Source organism: Chionomys nivalis, chromosome X (assembly GCF_950005125.1).
Source record: "Chionomys nivalis chromosome X, mChiNiv1.1, whole genome shotgun sequence".
Classification (NCBI taxonomy): Eukaryota; Metazoa; Chordata; class Mammalia; order Rodentia; family Cricetidae; genus Chionomys; species Chionomys nivalis.
The window spans coordinates 136530502-136553842 of NC_080112.1; the positions used below are offsets into that span (position 1 = coordinate 136530502).

The window sequence follows — 23341 nt, forward strand, 5'->3', positions numbered from 1 at the left end:
ACTAGTATGTCTCATTTAGCAGTGCTTAAAGCATTCTACTGCTTTCCTATCCTGAAGTACCAAAGTCCACATTCTTCCAAACAAAAACATGATCAGGCCTATCACAATAACTCAGTTCCTGGTACCAACTTCTGTCTTAGTTAGGGTTTACTATTGCAATGAAGAGGTACCATGACCATGGCAACTCATAAAAAACTATGAGTGTAGGACTTAGGATTTGAATTATAAAAGCAGAAATATTAAAATCCACACATTGTTAGTTACTATCATAGATCAAATATAAAGAAACTCATATGTATTTTTTATCTTTTGTTGTTTTAATTTGAAATCTTCAATATGTATGTAGTTCCATTCAGAAATATGTAATAATTATTTTAGATAGGAGTAAAACTGAGGAAAGCTATATTTTATTATAATATAAAATCATTTCCAGTAATTAGAAGAAATAAAATGTAATAGATCTAGAAAGCTGTGGTTCATGGTAAAGATAAGGTTATTATTCTTGTTTAATATAGCTCTTTCTGATTCTGCTTCATAAGACTAAAACCCCCAATACTAAAATTGGAAATGTGTTCTAATCCACCTTCATTAATGAGATTGCAAACAACTGTCAGAATTATTTTCCCTTTCCTGGACTCTGCAGAAAAGAAATCCCATTAGACAAATTTTAAGGAGTTTGTGTAGTTTTTCCAATGTATAACTTGAATACCTCTTTCTAGTCTTGAAATTTCTTCCCTCACTCCTTCAGTACTGTTTTCCGTGTATGTTGCCCTGTACCTTCCATCCATGATCTCATTGAGTAACCTTTCTGCTGAAAATAGTTTTTAAAGCCTCTTAATTCAAGAGACTCCCACAGAGAATTAATATGACTTACCATTTTCATTTCTACTAACTTCTCAAAAAAAATGTATGGGGAAAGAGAAACTTTGTGTAGATTTTCATCATAGTATGTGGAGTGTCCCACCTACCCACTACTCGCCCAGAAAGGTGAATAGCCATACAAGGGAAGGGAATGAACCATTCAGCACCACTCTGTGTAGCTTTAAATGACAGCTTTGTAGAACATATGCGAGCTCAGAATAAAGACCCCTGGCAAATTCATGCAATATGCTTTGCGCACTAATAAAATTCATTATGGTCCCTTGGAACACAACAATTATTCATGTTCTCTTCATTCTATTTTTTGGTGGAGGGTAGTGGGTAGCAAATGGAAATTGTTTTGCATAGCAGTCAGGATGAAGGCAAGTGGGATGTGATTTTTCTCAGGTGTGCAGTTCAGCAAGAGATAGCAGCCTGAATATGAAGGTCGGCAGCAGTATTGCTTTTTCTTGTCAAAGCACTGGAATTAAGTAAAATGGATTTGAAATAGAAGAACATATTGTGCTGTACTTCTTATGGAAGAAAACATATCCCTATAACACTTTGTACAAGCTAACATTAGACATGGTAATTAAATTCAGTGGTTGTTCCAAGATTAATAGATGCTTTACTTCAAGTACTTTGCTAGTAGAACAAAATCAGATGGAAGCAAAAGGAGAGAAAAATGAATCTCGCTCTTCTCATTTCACTGAACTGTGGGAAAGCAGTTTACAGCTAACCTGTCTCAACGACCCAATATACCATCTCGAGAGGTGGTCCCCTTTCCTTCTGATACAGGAATTCCCAAGTATACTGACGGTAGAGCAATATCTTTTGGCTACCAACTAAGCTCCAGCTAAGTGCCACCTCATCCTTTGACAGGATGCTTTACCCAGCACATTATTTTTCAACACAACATAATCTTACTTCAAAAGTCTCAGTTCTTGTCAATAAAGCTGTTGTTCACTAAATTATGTTCACTAGGGATTACTTTTCTTTTCGATGAAAATGCTGTGTTTAGATGAAATCAACTTATGCTTAGTTATAATAAACAACATAATTAAGCAGTGTGTTGTATTATTTTGTATGAGCTTACTTTTCTTAGATATTTTCTTTCCTGGTGAAAACATTCTCTGTTTCTAATAATGAAATACAATAAAATAATCTACCTGTTGATGAGATGCAGTGAGAGGGTATGTGGGATTCCTTATGAAAACACAAGATTTGAAAAATCACTGTGAAACATCAGATAAAACCAAATGGACATTTAATGACTACCTACTCAAAAATATAAGTGTCATAAGAGATAGGAAAAGTCTGCCTGACATTTTCAGATTAAAGCAACATTACCGTCCAAAATAGTATTTGGCCCAAACCAGAATCCTGGATCTTAAAAGAACTGTTGTAAAGAAAAAAACACAATTGACAAAATGGAAATATGGTTATACATTGAATAAAATTATATCATGTTTAAATTTTTGCTCTTAATAATGTATTATATAATATATTACTTTTATGATTATTATTATTATTTAATTGAAATTTACATACCAATTCCAGTTCCCACTCCTCCCACTCCTTCCACCTTCCCTCCACCCCCAATCCATTCCTCAGAGAGGGTAAGGCTTCCTGTGGGGAGTCAATCAAGTCTTTTTTTTTTTAATGGTTGTGGGACCATTTATGAGTCTAATAAAATGTGTCCATAAGGATATGGAGTAGCACACAGAGTGTTTGTCATACACAGTGAAAGGGAAATGCTGAGATTAGAAATGCTTATGTGAGTTTGGAATGAATAAAAATAAATAAATGGACTTTGTATCCTCGGGATGACCTCATCCACCCCCAACACCACACACCTTTCCTGTAACTGGCACTAAAGCTCTTTATGCTTGTCCCGAGCCCCCTTTAGCTTCTGGATCTTCTGGGGCAAAGTCTTCATCCAGAACTGCAGCTTCCTGGCCTTGAGGGCTCGGCCCACAGCAGGCTGGATGTCCAGCTTCAGGTACTGCTCATCATGGATCATCTCAGGCCAGTAGGGGAGACCCTCACTGTTGGGGTTCCCATGTCTTGCAAAGTTGGCCCAGTACTTCATCATTCTCCTGTTCAGCAGCTTCTCCTCCTCAGTGAGGTCAAGTCTCAAACCCCAGAAGTCAGAGCCAAAGATGAAGGCAGCATGATCACCATGGTCAGCCCTCACGTGTCAGCCCTCACGTGGAATGGCCTGGCATGTTTGATGAAGCTGGGCTGGTGCTGGAACTCATAGAAGTAGACAGGAGCATGGGAACGCTGAAAATGTGCTACTTGGAGTGCAGGGATCACAAACATGAAGTTCTCCATCAACTTTCTGAACTGTGCTTGAAGGGTCTGTGGGTCCTCAGCATCCCCCATGTACTCTTCCATTAGCAGGTCACTACATTCAGGAGGCAGCATCATGTATGCTGCTCTGCTCTTCAGAACAGCTGACAGGGTCTCTCGGATTATGTTCTTTATGACATGATCAAGGCCCATGAACAAGGGGACTCCCCAGCCACACTTGTCACTGTCAACACCAATGATGCTGGCTGGGGACAGGGTGAAAATCCACAGAGGCCAACAACTCCCGAGGGTGCCTCGGTAGGAATGTCCCATCCACCACAGCAGGGATCATAGTGAAGACCTGGTTAATAGCCAGAATCTCTGCTTTATTCTTGTCTCGGAGACAGTGCACCAGGGCCTCTGAGTCCTTGGGCTCACATCCAGATAGGTTGGCCACCGTTGTGTGGACCACCTCAGATGTGTCAGAGATAAGCTCAGGCAACAGGGCCACTCCACTCTGCATGATGGCTCTGTGGAAGAGTCCTTGAGACATAGGGGACACAACAAGTGAAGACACACTTGTTCTTCCTGCTGAAGCGCCAAAAATGGTGACCTGGCCAGGGTTGCCTCTGAAGTGGGTGATATTCTGCTGGACCCAGTGCAGGGCAGCCACTTGGTCTAGGTAGCCCCATTTGCCTGTGGCATGTTTGTCTCCAGTGCTGAAGAAGCCGAGGATACCCAAGCGATACTGGATCGAGACGATTACTATTTCCTCAGTAGTAGCCAGTATGGATCCATCATTCATGGAAGCCATTCCTGCAACCAGTCCACCACCATGAATCCACACCATTACAGGTAAGTTAGAGCCCTCATTGGCATGAGCTGGTGTATAGATGTTGAGATACAGGCAGTCCTCAGACATAGACATGGGAGGCATGATAATCTTCCTCTTCTTTGAAAACTCTGAACTCATGAAATCAGTCTGCAGACACATGGCTGGCTCAGAGGTTGCATCTCTCACACCACTCCATGATTCAGGGGGCTCAGGGGGAGCAAAGCGCAGTGGTCCCACAGGTGACTTGGCAAAGGGAATCCCCAGGAACGTATAGACACCAAGTTCACCATCTTTCACATGGATGAGGCTTCCTGTCACCTGCCCTGTGTGTGTGTTCCTGATGGGGCTGGCTGAGTCCTGGCCTTTAGGCAAGTTCAGCAGTCATTTCTCTGTGGGTCCTGCATATCTAGTCAAGCAGTCCAGGCAAAAGCAGTTTCTTGCCCAAATGGCTAACCAACTCCATAAGGAGCCTCTTCAATGCCCATCATCCTCTTGGAGTAGATTGGTGCTTTTTTCAGCGGGGCAGATCACATCCTGCTGCTTGGGTGATCTGGACAGGAGTCTCAATCAAGTCTTACATATCACTTTGGGGCCTTGACCCTTTTGCTTAAGTTATTGCTCCTTCCTTTCTTTGACTAGACTTTGGGAGCTCAGTCCAGTTCTTCACTGAGCTTCTTTGTATCTGCTTCCATCAAGTGCTGGATGAAGGTTCTTCAGAGACAATTAAGGTAGTTGTCCATTTGGTTGCTGGAGAAGGCTAATTCAGACACTCTCGCTACTATCGCTTAGGGTCTTAGCTGGGGTCATCCTTGTGTATTCTGGGAAATTTCCCTAGTGCCATGTTTCTTGCTAGCCCCATAATGGCTCCTTCAATCATGATATCTCTTTTCTTGTTCTCCCTCTCTGTCCTTCCCCCATCTCGACCATCCAGTTCCCTCATGTTCTCCTTCCCCCTCCCCTCCTCCCCTCCTTTCCCCTTCTGTCTTCCCTTCTTCCCCCCACCCATGCTCCCAATTTTCTCAGGAGATCTTGTCTATTACCCCTTTCCAGGGGATGCATGTATGTCTCTCTTAGAGTTCTCCTTGTTACTTAGCTTCTCCAGGTTTATGGACTATAGGCTGATTATCCTTTGCTTCACATCTAATATTCACTTATGAGTAAGTACATACATGTTTGTCTTTCTGGTTCAGGGTTACCTCACTCAGGAGGGTTTATAGAGCTAGAGTAATGAAAACAGCTTTGTATTGGCATAAAAACAGACAGGTGGATCAATGGAATCAAACTGAAGACCCTAATATTAATTCATACACCTATGAACATCTGATTTTTGACAAAGAAACTAAAATTATACAATGGAAAACAGAAAGCATCTTTAACAAATGGTGCTGGCATAAATGGATGTCAACATGTAGAAGAATGCAAATAAATCCAATCTATCCAAATGCACAAAACTCAAGTCCAAATGGATCAAAGACCTCAACATAAATCCAGCCACACTGAACCTCAGAGAAGAGAAAGTGGGAAATAGCCTTGAATGCAGGGGACCAGAAGAACACTTCCTAAGTATAACATCAGTGGCACAGGCACTGAGAGCAACAGTAAATAAATTGGACTTTCTGAAACTAAGAAACTTCTGCAAGGCAAAGGACACAGTCAATAAGACAAAACAGCAGCCTACTGAATGGGCAAAGATAGTCATCAACCCCACATCAGACAGATGATGACTGATCTCCAAAATATACAAAGAACTCAAGAAGCTAGACATCTAAGTACCAAATAATCCAATTTTTAAAATGGGGTACAGATATAAACAAAAAATTCTAAACATAAGAATCTCAAAATGACCAAAAGATACTTATGGAACTACTCAACATTCTTAGTCATCAGGGAAATGCAAATCAAAGTGACTCTGAGACACCATCTGACACTTGTCAGAATGTCCAAGATCGCAAACACCAGTGATAGCTTATACTGGAGAGGATGTGGAGTAAGGGGAACACTCCTCTATTGCTGGTGGGAGTGAAAACTTGTACAGCCACTTTGGAATCAGTATGATGGTTTCTCAGAAAATTGGGAATCAACCTACCTCAAGTTCCAGCAATAGCACTCTTGGGAATATATTCAAAGTATTCACAATCATACTACAAGGACATTTGTTCAACTATGTTCATAGCAGCATTGCTTGTAATAACCAGAATATAGAACAACCTAGATGCCCCTCAACCAAAGAATTGATAATGAAAATGTGGTACATTTACATAATGAAGTAGTACTCAGTGGTAAAAAAACAATTACATCTTGAAATCTTCATGCAAATGGATGAATCTAGAAAAACCATCCCAAGAGAATATTCTTAACATAAAACACACCTTAATGTATTGGGGAACATGGGAAAAAAGTCTGTAATTTACCCTCAAATAATCAGAAAAATATTTCAATATCTATCTTCTTATCTCTTCATTTGCATCTATGTATCTATATGTCTGTGTCTGTATATATATATATATGCATGTATATATATCCATTATGTCTATCTATCTCTATCATTTATCTATCTCTATCTATCTATCTATCTATCTATCATCTATCTATCTATCTATCTATCTATCTATCTATCTATCTATCTATCTATCATCTATTTATCTATACTGAAGAAAGCTTCAATGTACTTCCTTTGGAAGTTTGCTAGGACTTACTAGCAATCTAAAGCATTATGTAACTATTGGCAACATCAGTTACATCATTTGTGTAGCCAACACAATACTCCTGAACTGAGTTGCATATTTATCTGTCTATCCTTTATGTATATGTGGGTAGGTCTCTCTGTGTGTGTATTTATGTGGTTATTTAGCCTTTACTACAAGATATTAAAATTTAGGTTTCAATAATAGTCAATCATATTGATTTATGTACTCCAGTGCCAGAGATTAGACCCAGAACTCAAGTACATTACTGATGAGCAAAGGATCAAACACTAACCTGCCTCACCAGTCTGCTTTCTTTCTTTTCTATTGAAAAGTATCTAGATTCGGCTCTTGACTGCTTAAGTAATTGTTAATGATATATAATTTATTTTTTAGAATAGCATTAGTTTCTCAGAAAAATGGAGCAGAAAGTACAAAGAATTTCCATACACCCCACCCCACCCTAGTCTTTCCTAACATTAACATTCTACATGAGAATGGTACATTTATTATAAGGAATGGACATTGGCTTATTATTATTCCCTGAAGACTATAGTTTATAGTAGGGTTCATGGTGCTGTATATTCTACAAATTTGGAGAATTTATAATGACATATAGCCACACTTATATTACCAAACAGGATAGTTTCACTGCATTAAAAATCTCTTGTGTTTATTCCTTCCCTTTTACAACCCTGGCAGCTAATGAACTTCTTTACTGTCTCCATGGTTTTGACTATTTGAGAATTTTATGAAGTTGAAATCAGAATCCTGTCTAGCACACACACACACACACACACACACACACACACACACACACACACACCGGACACCAGATAAATGTCTTTCATTATGTAACATGCATTTAAGGTTCCTTATTCTTTAAATTTTAAATTCATTTATTATGATAAATTAAGTAACTCTAATGGTCATGCCTAAATTTTTTCATTTGAAATATATTTTATATTATGAATAATTTCCTTTTAGTGTCCCATCACTTGATATTATATAAAATTTAAAAATTATCTTTGAAGATAGAATGTATTATTTATGAATTTCATTTTAAGATAACAAAAGAGATATAATAAAAAATTTCTTAAAAACAATGTGGATATTTCTTTAAAAATTAAAAGTAGAATTATGGTGATTCCAGACATTCTCTTGCTTAATATATGCCCCCCAATTTGAAAGTAAGATGTTGAAGAGGTATTTGTACAGCAATATTCACAGAAGTATTATTCACAATGGACAAAAGGTGCCAGTGACCCAAATACTCATTAATGGACAAATAAATAATTAAATTATGATATAATGATAATGGAATAGAACACTATTCAGCTTTATTTTTGCATAAAATTTTTAAAAGTAACAAGAGATAGCTTTTTCTGGAGTCATTTTGAGTGACCATGACCCATCAACACAGATTTTAGCTACCCAAAATTTTATATTCCACTATGGAAGCAATTTTAGGAAATTTGATATTTCCAGAAAGCAGATAATCTCATAAATCAAGGCAAGTACTTCAGAGGTGGCTACAGCAAGCAGAGGGAAGGTCCAAGGTATCTTATGGCATTTTTAGCTTTTGAGCTGGTGAAAGCTAGTGATCTGTTAAGTTAACATATTCCAAAAGGATTCTATTAGTCACAGATGTTAGTTCCGGCATGGAGGTGGGCAAGGAATGGCTGTCGGGAGAGGTAGAACTAGCCCAAGACAAGACAACTAGTTATTGGACTTTGAACAATTCCAGTCTCTCCACAGAACTGAAATTATAATCAATCAGTCTTTGCAGACACGGCTTCTTTTCAGGAGTTCTTTACACTTCTTTCTGTTAACCAAGCACCACATATTGTTCATGCAGGAGCCACATGCTATACATGCTTTCTTTTATTTTTTTGAGATTTTGCTATAATTACATCATTCTCGCCCCTTTCCTCCCTCTAAGCCTTCCCACTACCTACTCATTACTTCCTTTCAAATTCATGCCCTCTTTTTTCATTAATTGTTTTATATATATATTTATGTATACATGTATGTAACTAAACACATAAATACAGCATATTAAGTTCATATAATGTTACTTTTATGCATGTTTTTGAGGTGGGTCATTTAGTAACACATAAATTTTTGTGTTCTTACCTCTAGAAGACTATTTTTCCAATTCTCCCATCTGGTCTGACAATGCTCCCTTCAAGAACAGAAGACCTTTTAGCAAAAATCCCATCAGAAGGCATGAGAAGCCCTCTTTTGAGTTATTTTTCAGGGTTTCCCAAGAGACTCCCAAAACCTTTGTTGCCCCTCTGAAGTGGAATACAAATCCCTATTGCTAAAGACACCATGCACTTCAGACCCAGGACCCAGAGGCCCTTGTGTTGGAATTGACTTGAGAGCCTACTCACTGAGGACGAGATTTCATGATACCAGCAGGTACCATGCAAGCTTTCAAAGAAGGGAAACAACCAACACTCCTACTGCACTATGACATCTATGAGCCATAACAATGACTTAAGACTCACTCAACAAGAGGAAAAGAATGTTTGCTACTGGAAACCTAGTAAATAACCTAAGGGTAGCGAAGTCATGGTTTTTTGTTTTTGTTTTTGTTTTATTTTTCGAGACAGGGTTTCTCCGTAGCTTTTGGTTCCTGTCCTGGAACTAGCTCTTGTAGACCAGGCTGGCCTCGAACTCACAGAGATCCGCCTGCCTCTGCCTCCCAAGTGCTGGGATTAAAGGCTTGCCCCACCACCGCCCGGCAAAGTCATGGATTTTTGAAGGAAAACCTATAAGCACCAGCAGAATCTCTAACTTTAAAAAGGAAGGAAATTTTGAAACATACTATAATATAAGGGAATCTTGAGGACATTATCCTAAGTAAGATAAATCATGTACTGAAGTACAAATTATATTTGCTACATGTGTATAATACATCTAGAGTAGTCAATAAAGACAGAAAGTATACTGGAGGTGCCAGGGACCAGTAGATTGGGAAAATGACGTGTTGCTTAATGTACAGAAGATTTTGGTTTTGCCAGATGAGAAGTTTTAGAAGCTTCCTCCCTTCTGACTAGCTTTCACAGTGCTGAAAGGGGCTCTGCAGGTTGATGGAGGAATACAAACATCAGTGGTCTTACCCACTGATGAGCTACAAATATCTCCTGTCTGGCAAGATGTATCTACTGCGGGCATGGCCGTTATGGGGGTAACTAAGGACATTCTGATTGGATTTGAGGACTAATACACAGGAAAATTTCCTATCTGGTCAAAACCCCATGGTTGTAGAATTCATGGACCCTATGGGTAACTTGCTGCTATTATTTTACTAAGTGGGCATAGTGTCGAATTGTCTTCTACATACTTATGTTTATACACAGAAATTAGGACTGCTGTTAGCTCAGATCAAATAGACTTCTGCTCAAAGTGAGCAATAGTTAATGCAGAGACACATAACTGTTCAAAGTGCTGACAATAAGTGATGTGAATAGAACGTTTCTATCACCCTCCTCTAAGGCTCAGATAACACTACAGAAGATAGGGTGGAAAGAATGTAAGGACCGGAGGATTAGAAGGAGTACTGATAGATGCTACCTTCTGGATATTATGTGACTATTGCATCCACAAACTCCATAGCAACTATGGTAACATGCACAAGACCTGTGAAGACTAAGCCTATCAATATTATATCCCAGATTGGGGAGGGGCCTGTGAGGCCCTATCTCTTCCTGAAATGCTATAAGTAGCTAAGGATTGGTAGGAGAGGAGAAATTTTATTCTTTTGTGTTGTAGCCATTGATAACTTGAGTTATCTCAATCCATTCGCATACAAGCAATTATAGTTCAACAGAATGCACACACAAAACACATGAAGGTAGAAGGAGGGCTTGTTGGGAAGGAGAAAAGATTTAGCAAGAAGGGAGGGGGATTAAGAGGACAGTGGGAACAGGAAATATGACCAAAGTACATTTTGATCCCACTTCCATTTTTTTTCATCAAGTCATATGTCTTCAAGTGACTTGTGATCAGGAACGTGGAGAGGGAAGGTTAGCTCTACGTTGTCAACAATGGTAACTTGGGTGAGTGCACTGCTTACTATTTTACTGAGCAGTCATGATCTCAGTTTGAGCAGGTATTAATTTCAATAGTTTCAATGATGAAGAAATCACCTCCATGTGGCTCTTCTGAGAGACTCAGCAATCTCCTAGTTGCATCCCACTGTATCCATATACTGAGATCTTCTTTTAGAGTGAGGAGAATGCTAACAATTCTGCACCCTTGGCTCTATGTGGGATCCAGGTTCCTATATCCTTCCAAGCATAAACGGAGAACTTGAGTCAGGCATTGCTGTGAGTGATATCGGCTCTTCTGTCTCCCAACTCGCCTCTAGTACCTTCAGACATGGAGCAATATGCATAATGACTAAGACATATTATACCTTTGCACCTGTCGGGATATTGACTATTTTCTCAATATTGCTGAAGTAATCAGTACAGGGATTATATTTCCTTACTCAGGAAGGAGAAGTAAAGGGTTAATGCCCCTTTAGGAAAACAGGAGGAACATAAGAATATTGAATCTCTGGTATAGGCTTACAGCAATATGTCCGTTGCCAAATTGACCCAAAACATGTCCTCAAGAAGCGAGCTCTTCTCCCTCTCAAGCAGTCCTTGTTTTTTTTTTTTTTTTGACTTTATGGACATGGACTATATGAACAAAGAAGTAAGTCTCTGTTGAATTCAGTCGTAGATACAGTCTTTGTTTGAAAAATCATCTATGATTCTATAACCTCTAGACAGAACCAAGTGCTGAAGTGTCTTACATGGCACTCTGTCATACAAACCTTATTGATAGTGCTTTTTTTCTTTTCATTTTGTTTTCTTTCTTCTTTTTATTTTAATGATAGGGTCTTGCAATATAGCCCAGGCTAGACTGATACTCAAACCTCTCTTGTCTCAGCCTCAGCTGAGATTATAGACACATACAATCATAACTGGGGAGAATACTTTTCTTACAAAATCCTAATTTATTCTCCCAAAGACACCTAAAGCTGCTTATGCCCACTGGTTAGGAGCTTCCAAAAGTTCTCTCTACACCACTCCTTCCCATCTTATCTTCTGCAGTTTATAGCTCCAATTTTCTGTCTTGACTAACTGCTAATCTGATTTTGCGTTGAATCATTCATTCATTTATTCACAAAAAACATCAAGCATCTTCTAAATGCAAAGTGTTCCTAGTATGTATACATATTTAGGAAGCTTCTATATTAGACTTCCATAATACCACTCAAATGGCCCTTAATTTTAACTGTTTCTCCCCATATTCTTTTCCTAGTTCCCCTTCTGCCCTCCCTCTCCCCACTTGATATTCCTGTTTCAATAACCTCCTCCATCCATCCATAACTATTTCCCCTTTCTAGAGAAATCTATCTGTCCCCCTCCCCCACCCCACTCCCTTACTCTACACCTAACTTCTGTGGTTCCACAGATTGTTGCTTAGTTATTATTGACCTAACAGCTATTGTCTCTCTGGATGTGCGTTACCTCACTCAGGATGATTTGTTTTCTAATTCCATCCATTTGCTTTCAAATTTCATGATGTCGTATTTTTTAACAGCTGAATAATACTTTATTGTGTAAATGTACACATTTTCTCTATCAGTTCTTCTATTGAGAGACATCTAGGTTGTTTTCAATTTCTGGCTATTAAGAATAGAGCAGCAATGAATATAGTTGAATAAGTTTCTCTGGGGTAGGATGAAACATCTTTGGGTACAGCTGGATCTTAAGGTAGATTAATTTCCATCTTCCTGAGGAACTGCCACACTGATTTCCATAGTGACTGTCCAAGTTTTCACTCCCACCAGCAATGAGTGAGTGCTCCCCTTACTCCATATCCTCTCCAGCAGGAGTTGTCACTTGTTTTATTTGTTTTTGTAATTCTGATTTTGTAAGATGAAATCTCAAAATAGTTTGATTTCATGCATAGTCTTAATACATGCAAAGTTGTTTCTGGACTGGAAAAATATTTATGGAAATATTATTACAGAGTCAGTGGCAGATAATCTATCTTTGAATTTTAAAAATCAGTTAGTGTGTCATTTAATTAATAAGTGACAAGAATACAAGTCTATGCCTTTGAGTCAGCTTTGAGAATGTGAGCATACTCAGGGCATGTGAGGAAATACACAAGTTTAAAAGATAGGATTTATTTGAAAGGTTGTATACACTCTTTCATTGGGTAGTGATAAAAGAAGAAGTAATTATTAGAGGATGTTTTCAGTTGTCATTAACTGGTAACATTAATATTGTCTATTTTATGCAGATTCAAACAAGTTAGCAGCACGTCTCTGTACTAACTCTCCTGATAAATTGGCCTAAATTTTTTGTTTTGAATGTAGCACCATGAGCAGTAACACTAAGCCTGACCTCAGGACAATATGTTATGTGCTATGATGAAAAGATCAGTGAACTAAAAGTTTAGAATCCTCAGTTTTTATCCAGGTGAGCTACCACTTTGGCTCTATGTATTTGGATGATTCTTATAACCTATCTGAGTCTTAGCTTTTTCTCCTATAAAACATAAGCAGTTATGATGGAGGAAGGTCATTGGTTAAAAAATAAAGAAACTGCTTGGCCCTCATAGGTTAGAACATAGGTGGGTGGAGTAGGCAGAACAGAATGCTGGGAGGAAGAAGAAGTGAGCTCAAATGCAGGGCAGCTCCTCTGAGAGACAGACGCCATGCTCTCCTCTCTAGAGCAGATGCGATGAAGCTCCGACCCAGGATGGACGTAGGCTAGAATCTTCCCTGTAAGCGCACCTTGGGGAGCTACACACATGAATAGAAATGGGCCAAACAGTGTTTAAATGAATAGAGTTTGTGTGTTGTTATTTTGGGGCATAAGCTAGCTGGCGGCTGGGAGCCGCGTGGCAGGAACGCAGCCCGCAGCTCCCAGGCCAGCCCACGGTTCCTTCTACACAGTTATTAAAAATTTTAAGGCTTTGTCATGGAGTACAATTCTATTATCCAAAGAAACAACTATGTAACAAAGTTAACCTTTCTCTGTTGGTTCTAATTATATCATATCATATTTGCTAAAAGGATTCCACCAGTGACTTAAGTAAAACTTAGATTGCTACTTACCCTCTGCTACTAATTATGTGTAATGACATAAGCTATAGCACAGATTCAATGCATTCCTAATATGGCTATTGTCTTAAAATTAAGGAAGAATATGTAGCAATTACAACGCAATTTTTTTTATTACTTTGGAGTGCAAGGGATTGATCTCAAGGACTAGTACACGCTAGACAAACACTCTACTACTGAGCTATACCCTCAGCCAGCAAATTCATTTAAAATGCTAGAAAAGCAGCTGAAAATGCAAGTGTTACTGATAATGGGTTTGTGTTATCATGCTTATATGTAGAGAATCCATTTTCCCATTCAGCAAATGCATACTGTAAATGATATAATGAAAGCATTGCTAACGAATGGAGACTGGGGTGTCTTTCATTACCTCAAGAACTGATTTTTAAGCAATCAATGATAGCTTATTTTTCAGATCGCTAGTGTTCTTATTTTAGTTACAAACCAAAAGGAATTGTAAAGATATTGTAATTGATTTGCTGGCAAGTTTACAGCCTGTGGAAAGAGATTTATTGAGTTTCCATGGCTTCCCGTGAGTTTCAGCAGCTAGAGTTATCCACTTAAATTTCCCAGTACATTAGCTTGGTGGTGTGATGGGCTGTCTTCACATGTAGGTTGTATCTTCCATGTACTTCTCTCGGTCATTAATAAGTTAGATATTTTTAGACTGCAATTATTGCTACGTGGGCTCTTAGAATACACACATTTCACTCAATAATCTGGTGGAGCTCTAGTACCAGAAACCAAGTACCTGAGCACTTGAGAGTAAACAGTCCTTATGAAAAAGATAAGATTGCCCACGTTATTCCAGAAATAAGGAAAATAATGTCAGAGTACTTTGTAAATTGCAAAACTGTAACCAGAAAGGTCACAATTATCTTTTTATTTTTCGTCTTTTTTTTGTAGTTCAGAATGGTAAAGATAGAAACATCTACATTTGATTTACTACTTGGGTCACATTATCCTGCTCTTTCCAAATTTGTTCTTTGTGTATGTGCATCCCCATAAATAAGTTTTCTTGAGGCAAAATAGCCACTGTTCTCTGATTTTAATTAATAAATTTAATTTAATTAATAAAATATCTGTTTATTCAAATCCATTGAAATTTAACCATTCTTTGAATTTTAAAAGAACAAAAGGTAGCTTTGTAGAAATACGTATTAAATTCAGAACCTTTAGAAGAGCATAGTTTTAGCACGACCCCATTGCCTAAGATCAGACCTCAAAAATTGTTTAATGTTTTGGTTTCTGTTAAAATCTTCCATTTTCTTTCTATAAAACTCTGCTCTGAAATAATTTCTTGTTTTTGATGTTTCCTTTAACATTTTTAAGGTAACACTGTATGAGAGAAGAATGAGATAGGTACACAATTTTTTCATTTTTTTTGTCAAGCAAATCTATGTTAAAGAAAACCTCCTTCTGTGTCTGATACTGTCAGTGATTCTATTGAAACATGAACAAAATTAGCATTCTAATTTATGTACATTTTACCTCAGATCTCAGTTTATATTTTAGGCTAGAAATCATTTTGCTGTAGGGGACTTTTCTGAGTCCTGTAGGAATGAGCTGAGCAGTTTCATCATCTCCAACTTCAAACAATCCAAAAGGGTCTCAAATGTTCCTGGAGGGCAACATTGCCCCTAACTGAGAACCACTGACTTAGAGATATCTTTGAGACAATTCCTCAACTTAGGGTTTGTGTGTGTGTGTGTGTGTGTGTGTGTGTGTGAAAGCTTTTTTCATATTAGCCTACAGTGTGTGATCATTCTCTGTTACAAAGACTCCAAGAGCTGTGCTATGCCTGCAGCAAACTGTTCTCTTGCAGAGTAGACCACCAATTCCGTGTACTATTTATGTCATTAAGTGCTACTCTTTTGGTAGTGCATTTGAGTTTTTCTTTCATGTATGAGGAAATCCAAGTTGTAGGGATAAGCCCCACCCATTGGGGGCATGTTCGCCTCGGGCTAATGTTTACTGATAAATCGGCCAGGCGTGATCCCAGCAGCCCCCTTTTTTTCTGCTTTTCTGTTCTCCGCGGGAACCTGTGGTCCTGTAAGTCTATTTCCCCATTAAAGCTGTATATATTTTTATAATCTGTCTGCATTCATTTACATCGTTACACCAGGTAGCAAATTGAATTTTCTAAGAACTTTTAATCCAAATTTTGGATAAAACAAATGCTCTTAGCTTTTTAAATGCCTAAAATGGGTTTACAGTCTAGACTGTGCTTACTCTATGGTTTTGAGCATCTCATTATATTTTCATGTGCTTTAATTTTGTCAATAGTTTTGATTATTACCTGTATTGAGTGTAGTTTAAGTAAAACAGTTACTTTTCTTTGGCTTAGAACTCTACTTGAAATATTCTTCAAAATGAACTTTTGATTTCCATGTAGCCTGTTAACCTACTAGTGCTCTTTGTCTCCCACCTCCTGAACACATAGACACTCAATACAGTTTTACCAATTGCCTTCTTAAACAATAATATGTTTATTATCTACAGGTATTCAAAAGTATTTCCTCAATGTATGCCAATAAGCTCTGCAATATTAGCAGTTCATGTCGCACTATGAATATGACCTTTTTTTTGGATTTTTCGAGACAGGGTTTCTCCGTAGCTTTTGGTTCCTGTCCTGGAACTAGCTCTTGTAGACCAGGCTGGCCTCGAACTCACAGAGATCCGCCTGCCTCTGCCTCCCGAGTGCTGGGATTAAAGGCGTGCGCCACCACCACCCGGCTTGAATATGACTTTTGATATATTCTAGGAACTTATTTATCTAAATTAGAAGGTCCCATGAGCATCTCCTTTTCTTAAGTTTTAAGTTATCAATAGTGCCTATTTGTTACTTAGATTCAATTGACATTAACTTTAAAATGGGAGGCAACTTGCAGACAAAAGGTAAACAGATAAGTCAGTCATCAGTCAGGGGCATAAATGTTGAATTTAGCACCATAAAATTATACTTTTCTTGAATCTTTCTGTCCTAATTTCTTTCAGGCTGCTGTATGTGGTTCTTCATCTTCTGACTGTTTATACATATGATTCAAGGCAAATGAGATGTCCTCCCATCACCAGAGTAACAAATAGCTGGTAATAGGGTAATAGAAAGGCAAACAAAGCCCAGCAGCATTGGTTACTATTTATTAATAATTGATAAATACAATTGTTTCTCTTCTCTGAGAGATGAATAGTGAGGTTACTCCAAGGCAATAGTGGGAAGGATAAACATTAGTAAGCAAAGAATGGGAATAGAAGCATGACTTAGACAGGAAATGAGTTTAGCTGCAATGACATCCACGTTTGACAGTGTCTGCACAGCATGTGCCTGGCATGGGGCCTGGAAAGGAAAAACATTTTGACTACATTTCTTTGAAAGCAAATAAGCAGAATTAGATTGCATTGGCAAAGTCAGACCTGTAATTCATCTCCTCAGAGGGCCTAATGTGTGTGCTTTTTGGTTTGGGTTGCATCTGGGTCTCAGTGGACTGGTTTTATATTGATTACTAAGTGTTATTTTTCTGTCTAAATGAAGGTGCTTTTCAGAACTGCATTGTTAATTCTCTGTTTCCAGAGTTGTGCAATATTCCTTATGAAGAACTAAGAGCATCTTGTTCCCAAATCAATTAATGTTGTCCCTTGACACTCCCAAGGTAGTGCTTATTTTTCCTGTATAGTATTTAGGGTCAAGAAAATGAGAATCATTTTCTGTAAACTGATGATTACAGCAAAGAGCAAAGCCACAGCTTGTTTCTAGTAACTCTCCTTAGAGTGAATACAGCAGCAAACAGATTCTAAAGCCCAAATCCTAGCATTAAGAATGGCTTTGTTGTTGTGTAAGAAGATGTTAATAGAAACCAAGTGATAGTGAAAGCAGCTGATTGGCGACGTATTTTCAATCCCTCAAATTGTTGTTTTAAAGACTTATAACATTATGCGCTAGTCAAAAGATCTCTTCACGTGGCCTAAGAAGTCAGCTCTGAAAAATGAAGCCAGAGTTGGTGGAACCAAGAAACGATAATGTTAAATGTAATTGCCAAGACTGATCTATGGAACAATCAAGAGCTGAAGACTGTAGTCGTCTGAAATGTTCGTCTGTGTAAAATGAGGAAAAACTGAAGAGGAAGAGTACAGAGTCTTAATGCCTGGAAGAAGACACGCATGATTACATAAGAATCATCTTCTTTATATGAATTTGAGATAGAGGTTATATATGCTAAACTTCTGTTGTTCCAGGGACTCTAAATATTTGCTACAGTGTTTTTAAATTAATTAATGTTGCCTTTCCTTGTTTAATAGTTTAATTGAGAAACTTTGGTTTTTAGTAACTAATAGATACATAATGTCTCTGTCGATTTAACTTTCAGGAAGGGATTTGAGAGTTTGTGTTACTGAAAATCAGAAATGTTGTTAGGTAAATTTCCAAAGGAGTGTTTTCAATGCACTGGGATTCTCAAGTATAAAAAAGTGATGACCCAGAGACATGCTAGATGACAACAAAATACATTTCTATAGCTCAAAGCAATGAAAATTGCCATTTGACCAAGTGCCTTGGGAGCATTATAAGAAACAGGGACAGGTAGCATTTTTAGAATACATACTGTGTGCATTAATTCTCCAGGTATTATTTAGAAGGCATTGTTGCCATCCATTCTCTCTTGCAGTCTTTTTTTCCCATTAGTATTTGGCAGGCGTTTGCTAACTGAAATGGAATATGATGAAGGCCATTGTCAGTATCCTCCGATTCTCATTTTCTTCCTTATGAGATATTTTTTCAACCTGTAAATTATATGATATTAGGATTTCTTATCTAATTTTCCCTTCTCCCCTCAACCCTTAGAAAAAGTATTAGCTATACAAAAAGTAGGCTCATCCGAATACAGCACAGGTTGTCGTTTACACAATGGGCTTCTCTGTCTTGTCCCATGAGTGTTAAATAAACATTTATTTAGTACCCCTTTTCTCCCTTCATTCCTTGCATATCTGTCTTCTCTAGGATTAAAGCTTCATGGGATAACATGTACCTTGGACTTTTTGACAAAGGTATATTTGCTTATCAGGACAAAACTGGCACACAACACATACTTAATTAAAATCTTTTAAATAAATAAATAAGCATGTTCCATGTGCCACTAAGAATGCAAAAACAGACCAGATACATGCAACCCCAAGTTTTAGGTTTCACAAAATTTGAAGCACATTATGGAAGAGGGGGAAGAATTCCAGCAAAACATAATGATCCTAGCCAAGGAAAACCTCCGTGAAGCCCTGGGTTTGATGTCCAGCATTCCAGAAACCAGGTCTAGTGAACACACACCTCTAATCCCAGTGCTTGAGCGGTTAAGACAGGGGGACCAGGAGTTTAAGGACGTCCTTGGCTACATGTCAAACTCAAGGCCACCGTGGGATACAGGAGACCCTGTCTTAAAAACAAAACAGAACAGAACAGCAAAAACAACAACAAAACAAAACTCCACAAGACGTTGGATAGTATTGGTGAATATGCCTCCAAACTTACCAAATTCTGTACACTATTTATTTGTAGTAATTATACCTTTTAAAGTTTGGGGAGGTAAGAAGCTAGAGAAATATTTTAGAATAAGAAAGATGTAGAAAACTTATTATATGAACAGTGAATCCTTTTAAAGTCTTTCAAAAAATCATTTGGTAATAATATGCAAACAATACCTCTAAAGACTTCCTTTAAAATCTTCAAAAAAAAGAAAAGAAGAAAATTTATCTGTGTCTTAAAAAGTAAATATTAGCTTTAGTTTAAAAACTGACAGCTCTTTGCCCTTACTAAAACGTGGCGCTTTCCACATGGCTAGCACATGAAGGTAAATGGTTCCTTTGTGTCAACAGACTGCTTGGTTTAGCAGCAACATGGCTAACTGGTTTCTATTAAACCTCCAGCTCTGGTAGCTCTTATTTCGAAATATTTGCACTATCATTGGGGGTTACTGCCTGGTAATCAGCTTTAAAGATAACATGACATCGTGAATAATGAAAGTATTTAAAACAGAACTCGAGCAAGGCTATTTACAGAACTGCCTGACTGGTGTGAATCTGCACAGACCTATTTCTGGACTTTTGCTTGCAATTCACAGTAATTTACAGAGTAAATGGCCCAGAATTTGCCAAGGGAGACAACAGCCTGCATAGATTTCAGGGGGCTAAATGGAATTTTTCCTCTTTGACATGGGAAAATTGGCAGATGAGAGCTCACAGACTGAATTTTTACATTCTAGAAGAAATCCAATGTAATTCTCTGTATGTTTTGAATGAAGTCACTGGAAATGGGTGACAATGAGAGAAGGCGCCCTGTGTTAGCTATGCTAAATGTATTTGCCTTTCCGTAGATACTATGTAATAGATAAGACTTAAGACACTCGAAATAGTGAATTAATTTCTGTGACTATCACATATCTTTCACGTGGCATAAAGAACACTAAGTATTTTAGTTTGTAATAAAATAATAAAAGGTTTACTTACCGCACACTTAGTGCACCCCAAGTGCTGTGCAAAACGCATTGTTCACATTATTTTATTTCATCTGGACTGCATTTGTATTCTAATTACCAGATGTTTTAACCATAAATGAATCATTGGATAGCTCTGAATTTTTATTTCCTCATCTCTATAGTAGAAGCTTTAATAAGTGTCTTGCTGTTTTGTCCACTCATTTATATGTTCAATAAATATTTGTGCTGTGTATTAAGTATCTGCAGTTGCTTTAGGTATATTATTCAACAATGAATAAGGTATCAGCCTTGCTCCAGTAGAGCTTAGTTTTCTAAATTAAATGTGTGTGTACATTGTTAATGAAGAAACAGTTAATTCAAAAAAAAAAAAAAGAGGACCTGAGGTTGGGAGAATAGAAGGGTAGCGCAGGGGGAGCTGGAGAGAGGTAATGGGGACAGAAATGATCAAAATATATTGCTTAAATGCATTGTGTAGCGGGGCCTTAATGTCTTCCTTAGGGGAGGGAGGTATTATGTCAACGAACACAGATGCCGGGAATTGGTAAAAGGGATAGGGCAGACTCGCATAGTTAACAACAGAGAGAAACCTATCACCCTCCCAGCACTCAGGCCTTCTGGTTCGTTGACATTGCATGCTTGCCCATGATTGGGTTAGGCATGATCAGAACCTCTGACAGCGCCTGTTGCTAGGCCCCAACACACTTTAAAATAATATTCTACAACAGCATTGGACATTCAAAGAATAACGAAAAATATATTTTACATAGGCACATAGAAGCATATTGCTATTATATCAACAGAAATAATGTCAAAAAATGGTACTTGAAAAGTGATCCAAGGTTAGAAAACTACTCTGATTGAAACTGGAAAATGCCCTTAACATAAGGAAATCAACAAATTCCAATGACTCAGCTGTCACAATAAATAAGTTTAAGTTAATGTTTCAGATTAAGTTCCAAAGGGGTGTTTAATATTTTATCAACTGAAATTGACAATCATTACTGGGATGTTGCATAGTAAAAGTATGATACGGGGACAATATTAACACAGTTGTTTTCCTTTACAAAGTGTGCTGGACTTTCCATGCTGAATGTACTAAGCACATGAACAAGCTTGTGTTGAATTTGAATAAAAGTACTTTTATTCGAAGAGAATTAAAAATATTAGATGGCAAGTTCATGAGTATGTGAGTATGATAGTTGGAATTGGACACTCTACTACCAAAGATATAAATTGATCAATTCAGTAATAAATTCTTCTATCAAAAATTAACTTGAAGTATAAGAGCTGTCTTTTCTTAATTTGAAGTGTATAAGATGGAACTCAGGACCTCACAATACTAGTTATATATTCTATCACTTAACAGAACCTCCAGTCCTTTATTTCGTATTTGTTTTTCAAGTTGGGCTCTCCCTGGGTTACCCAGGCTAGTCTTGAACTCATGCGGGCCTTGAAGTTGACATGCTATTCTCTTAACCTTCTGGGTAGATGAACTAAGACACTACACTAAAGACTAATTTTTTTCTTTTAATTTAAATTTATTCATTGAGAATTTCATATACGTGTACAAAGTATTTTTACCATAGCCACTTACCTACACTTCCATGTTCAATTCCTTCTGAACCTTCTTTTCATCATTTATCTCTCCCTAATTCAAAAAAGAAAAAGAGTTTTTAAAAATATATCAGCCATTGAATCCAGTTCATGCTGCCCATATGTGCAAGGATATAGTGCCATCCTTTGGAGCAGGGGGAATCTACCAGGGGCTACCGGTAAGTTAAGCTACTGATTTCTCTTAGTAATAAAATTTTATGCTTCTTTCACCAGAAGCCATCAAATGCCAACCACTCCTCTGCTAGGGATGGAACCTTATGAGTCGCTTCCTTGTCTATTCTGGAATGCCAACTGGTTTGCTTTTGTGTGGCAGCCATAAGTGCTTCATACATGCACTGCCATGTTGTAGGACTTAATTCTTTAACCACCTACCTCATAGCATATGAAGGATCAGCATGGAAGCTTGGAGAAACTAAAAAGTATAACACAATGAGAGGATTGATTTCTGGTTCCATTTTTCTTTTAAGATAGGATCTCATTGTGTAGTTGAAGTTGTCCTGGAACTGACTTTGTAGCATAGGGATAATGGAGGCTTCGGAGCTTCCTGTTTCAGCCACATTGATGTTGGTCTTATAGTGTGGACCACTGTGCCAGTTTGTTTGGGAAAACTAGATTTGACTTTCGCTTGCTTGGAACTTTATTTGGAATTTCTCAGTTGACATAAGTAGACGGAATGTTTTACTTGAGTTTTGACAGTTAGCGCCTCTGATATTTTCTTTGACACAGTATGGGGGGAACATGAGTAACTAATACAATTTTTGCCAAACTGAAGTCTTTTGCCAATTATTCCCTTTTAAGTATTGAACACTACCTTAAGAGAAACCCAATTCCAACATGAAAGTTAAAACAGGGACAAATTACAACTCGTAGGCCAAATCCAGCCTACAGTCTGATTTTATAAATAAAATTTATTGGCACATGGCTATGCCCACTCATTTAAATATTATCCTTAGCTGATTTCATGGTGTGCTGTAACAGCAGTTTTAACTAGCTGCAATGAATACTTCATATATTGCAAAAATGAAAATACTATATGATTCTTATAGAAAAAGTTTCCCAACACCTAAGTAAAAGTCAACTAATTTTAAAGGTATACATTTTATAAAATGATTTAAAAAAAAATATTTATTTACTTATTATATATACAATATTCTGTCTGTGTGTATGCCTGCAGGCCAGAAGAGGGCACCAGACCTCATTACAGATGGTTGTAAGCCACCATGTAGTTGCCGGGAATTGAACTCAGGACCTTTGGAAGAGCAGGCAATGCTCTTAACCTCTGAGCCATCTCTCCAGCCCCCTATAAAATGATTTTTACAGATATATAATTAACATTCAGTGTACATATAGATATTATTTATTGCTTTATATTCTTGATTGAGTTACTTGGGAGAGTTTATTTTTTAAATCTAAGTTGTCATTTTTTTCTTCTAAAGCA

The 23341-nt window shown here is 37.7% G+C and overlaps 1 pseudogene; it reads right to left on the minus strand.

The window, feature by feature from the left end:
• Window positions 1–2667: 2667 nt before the first annotated feature.
• Window positions 2668–9855, minus strand: LOC130868655 (liver carboxylesterase-like; annotated as a pseudogene).
• Window positions 9856–23341: the final 13486 nt, after the last annotated feature.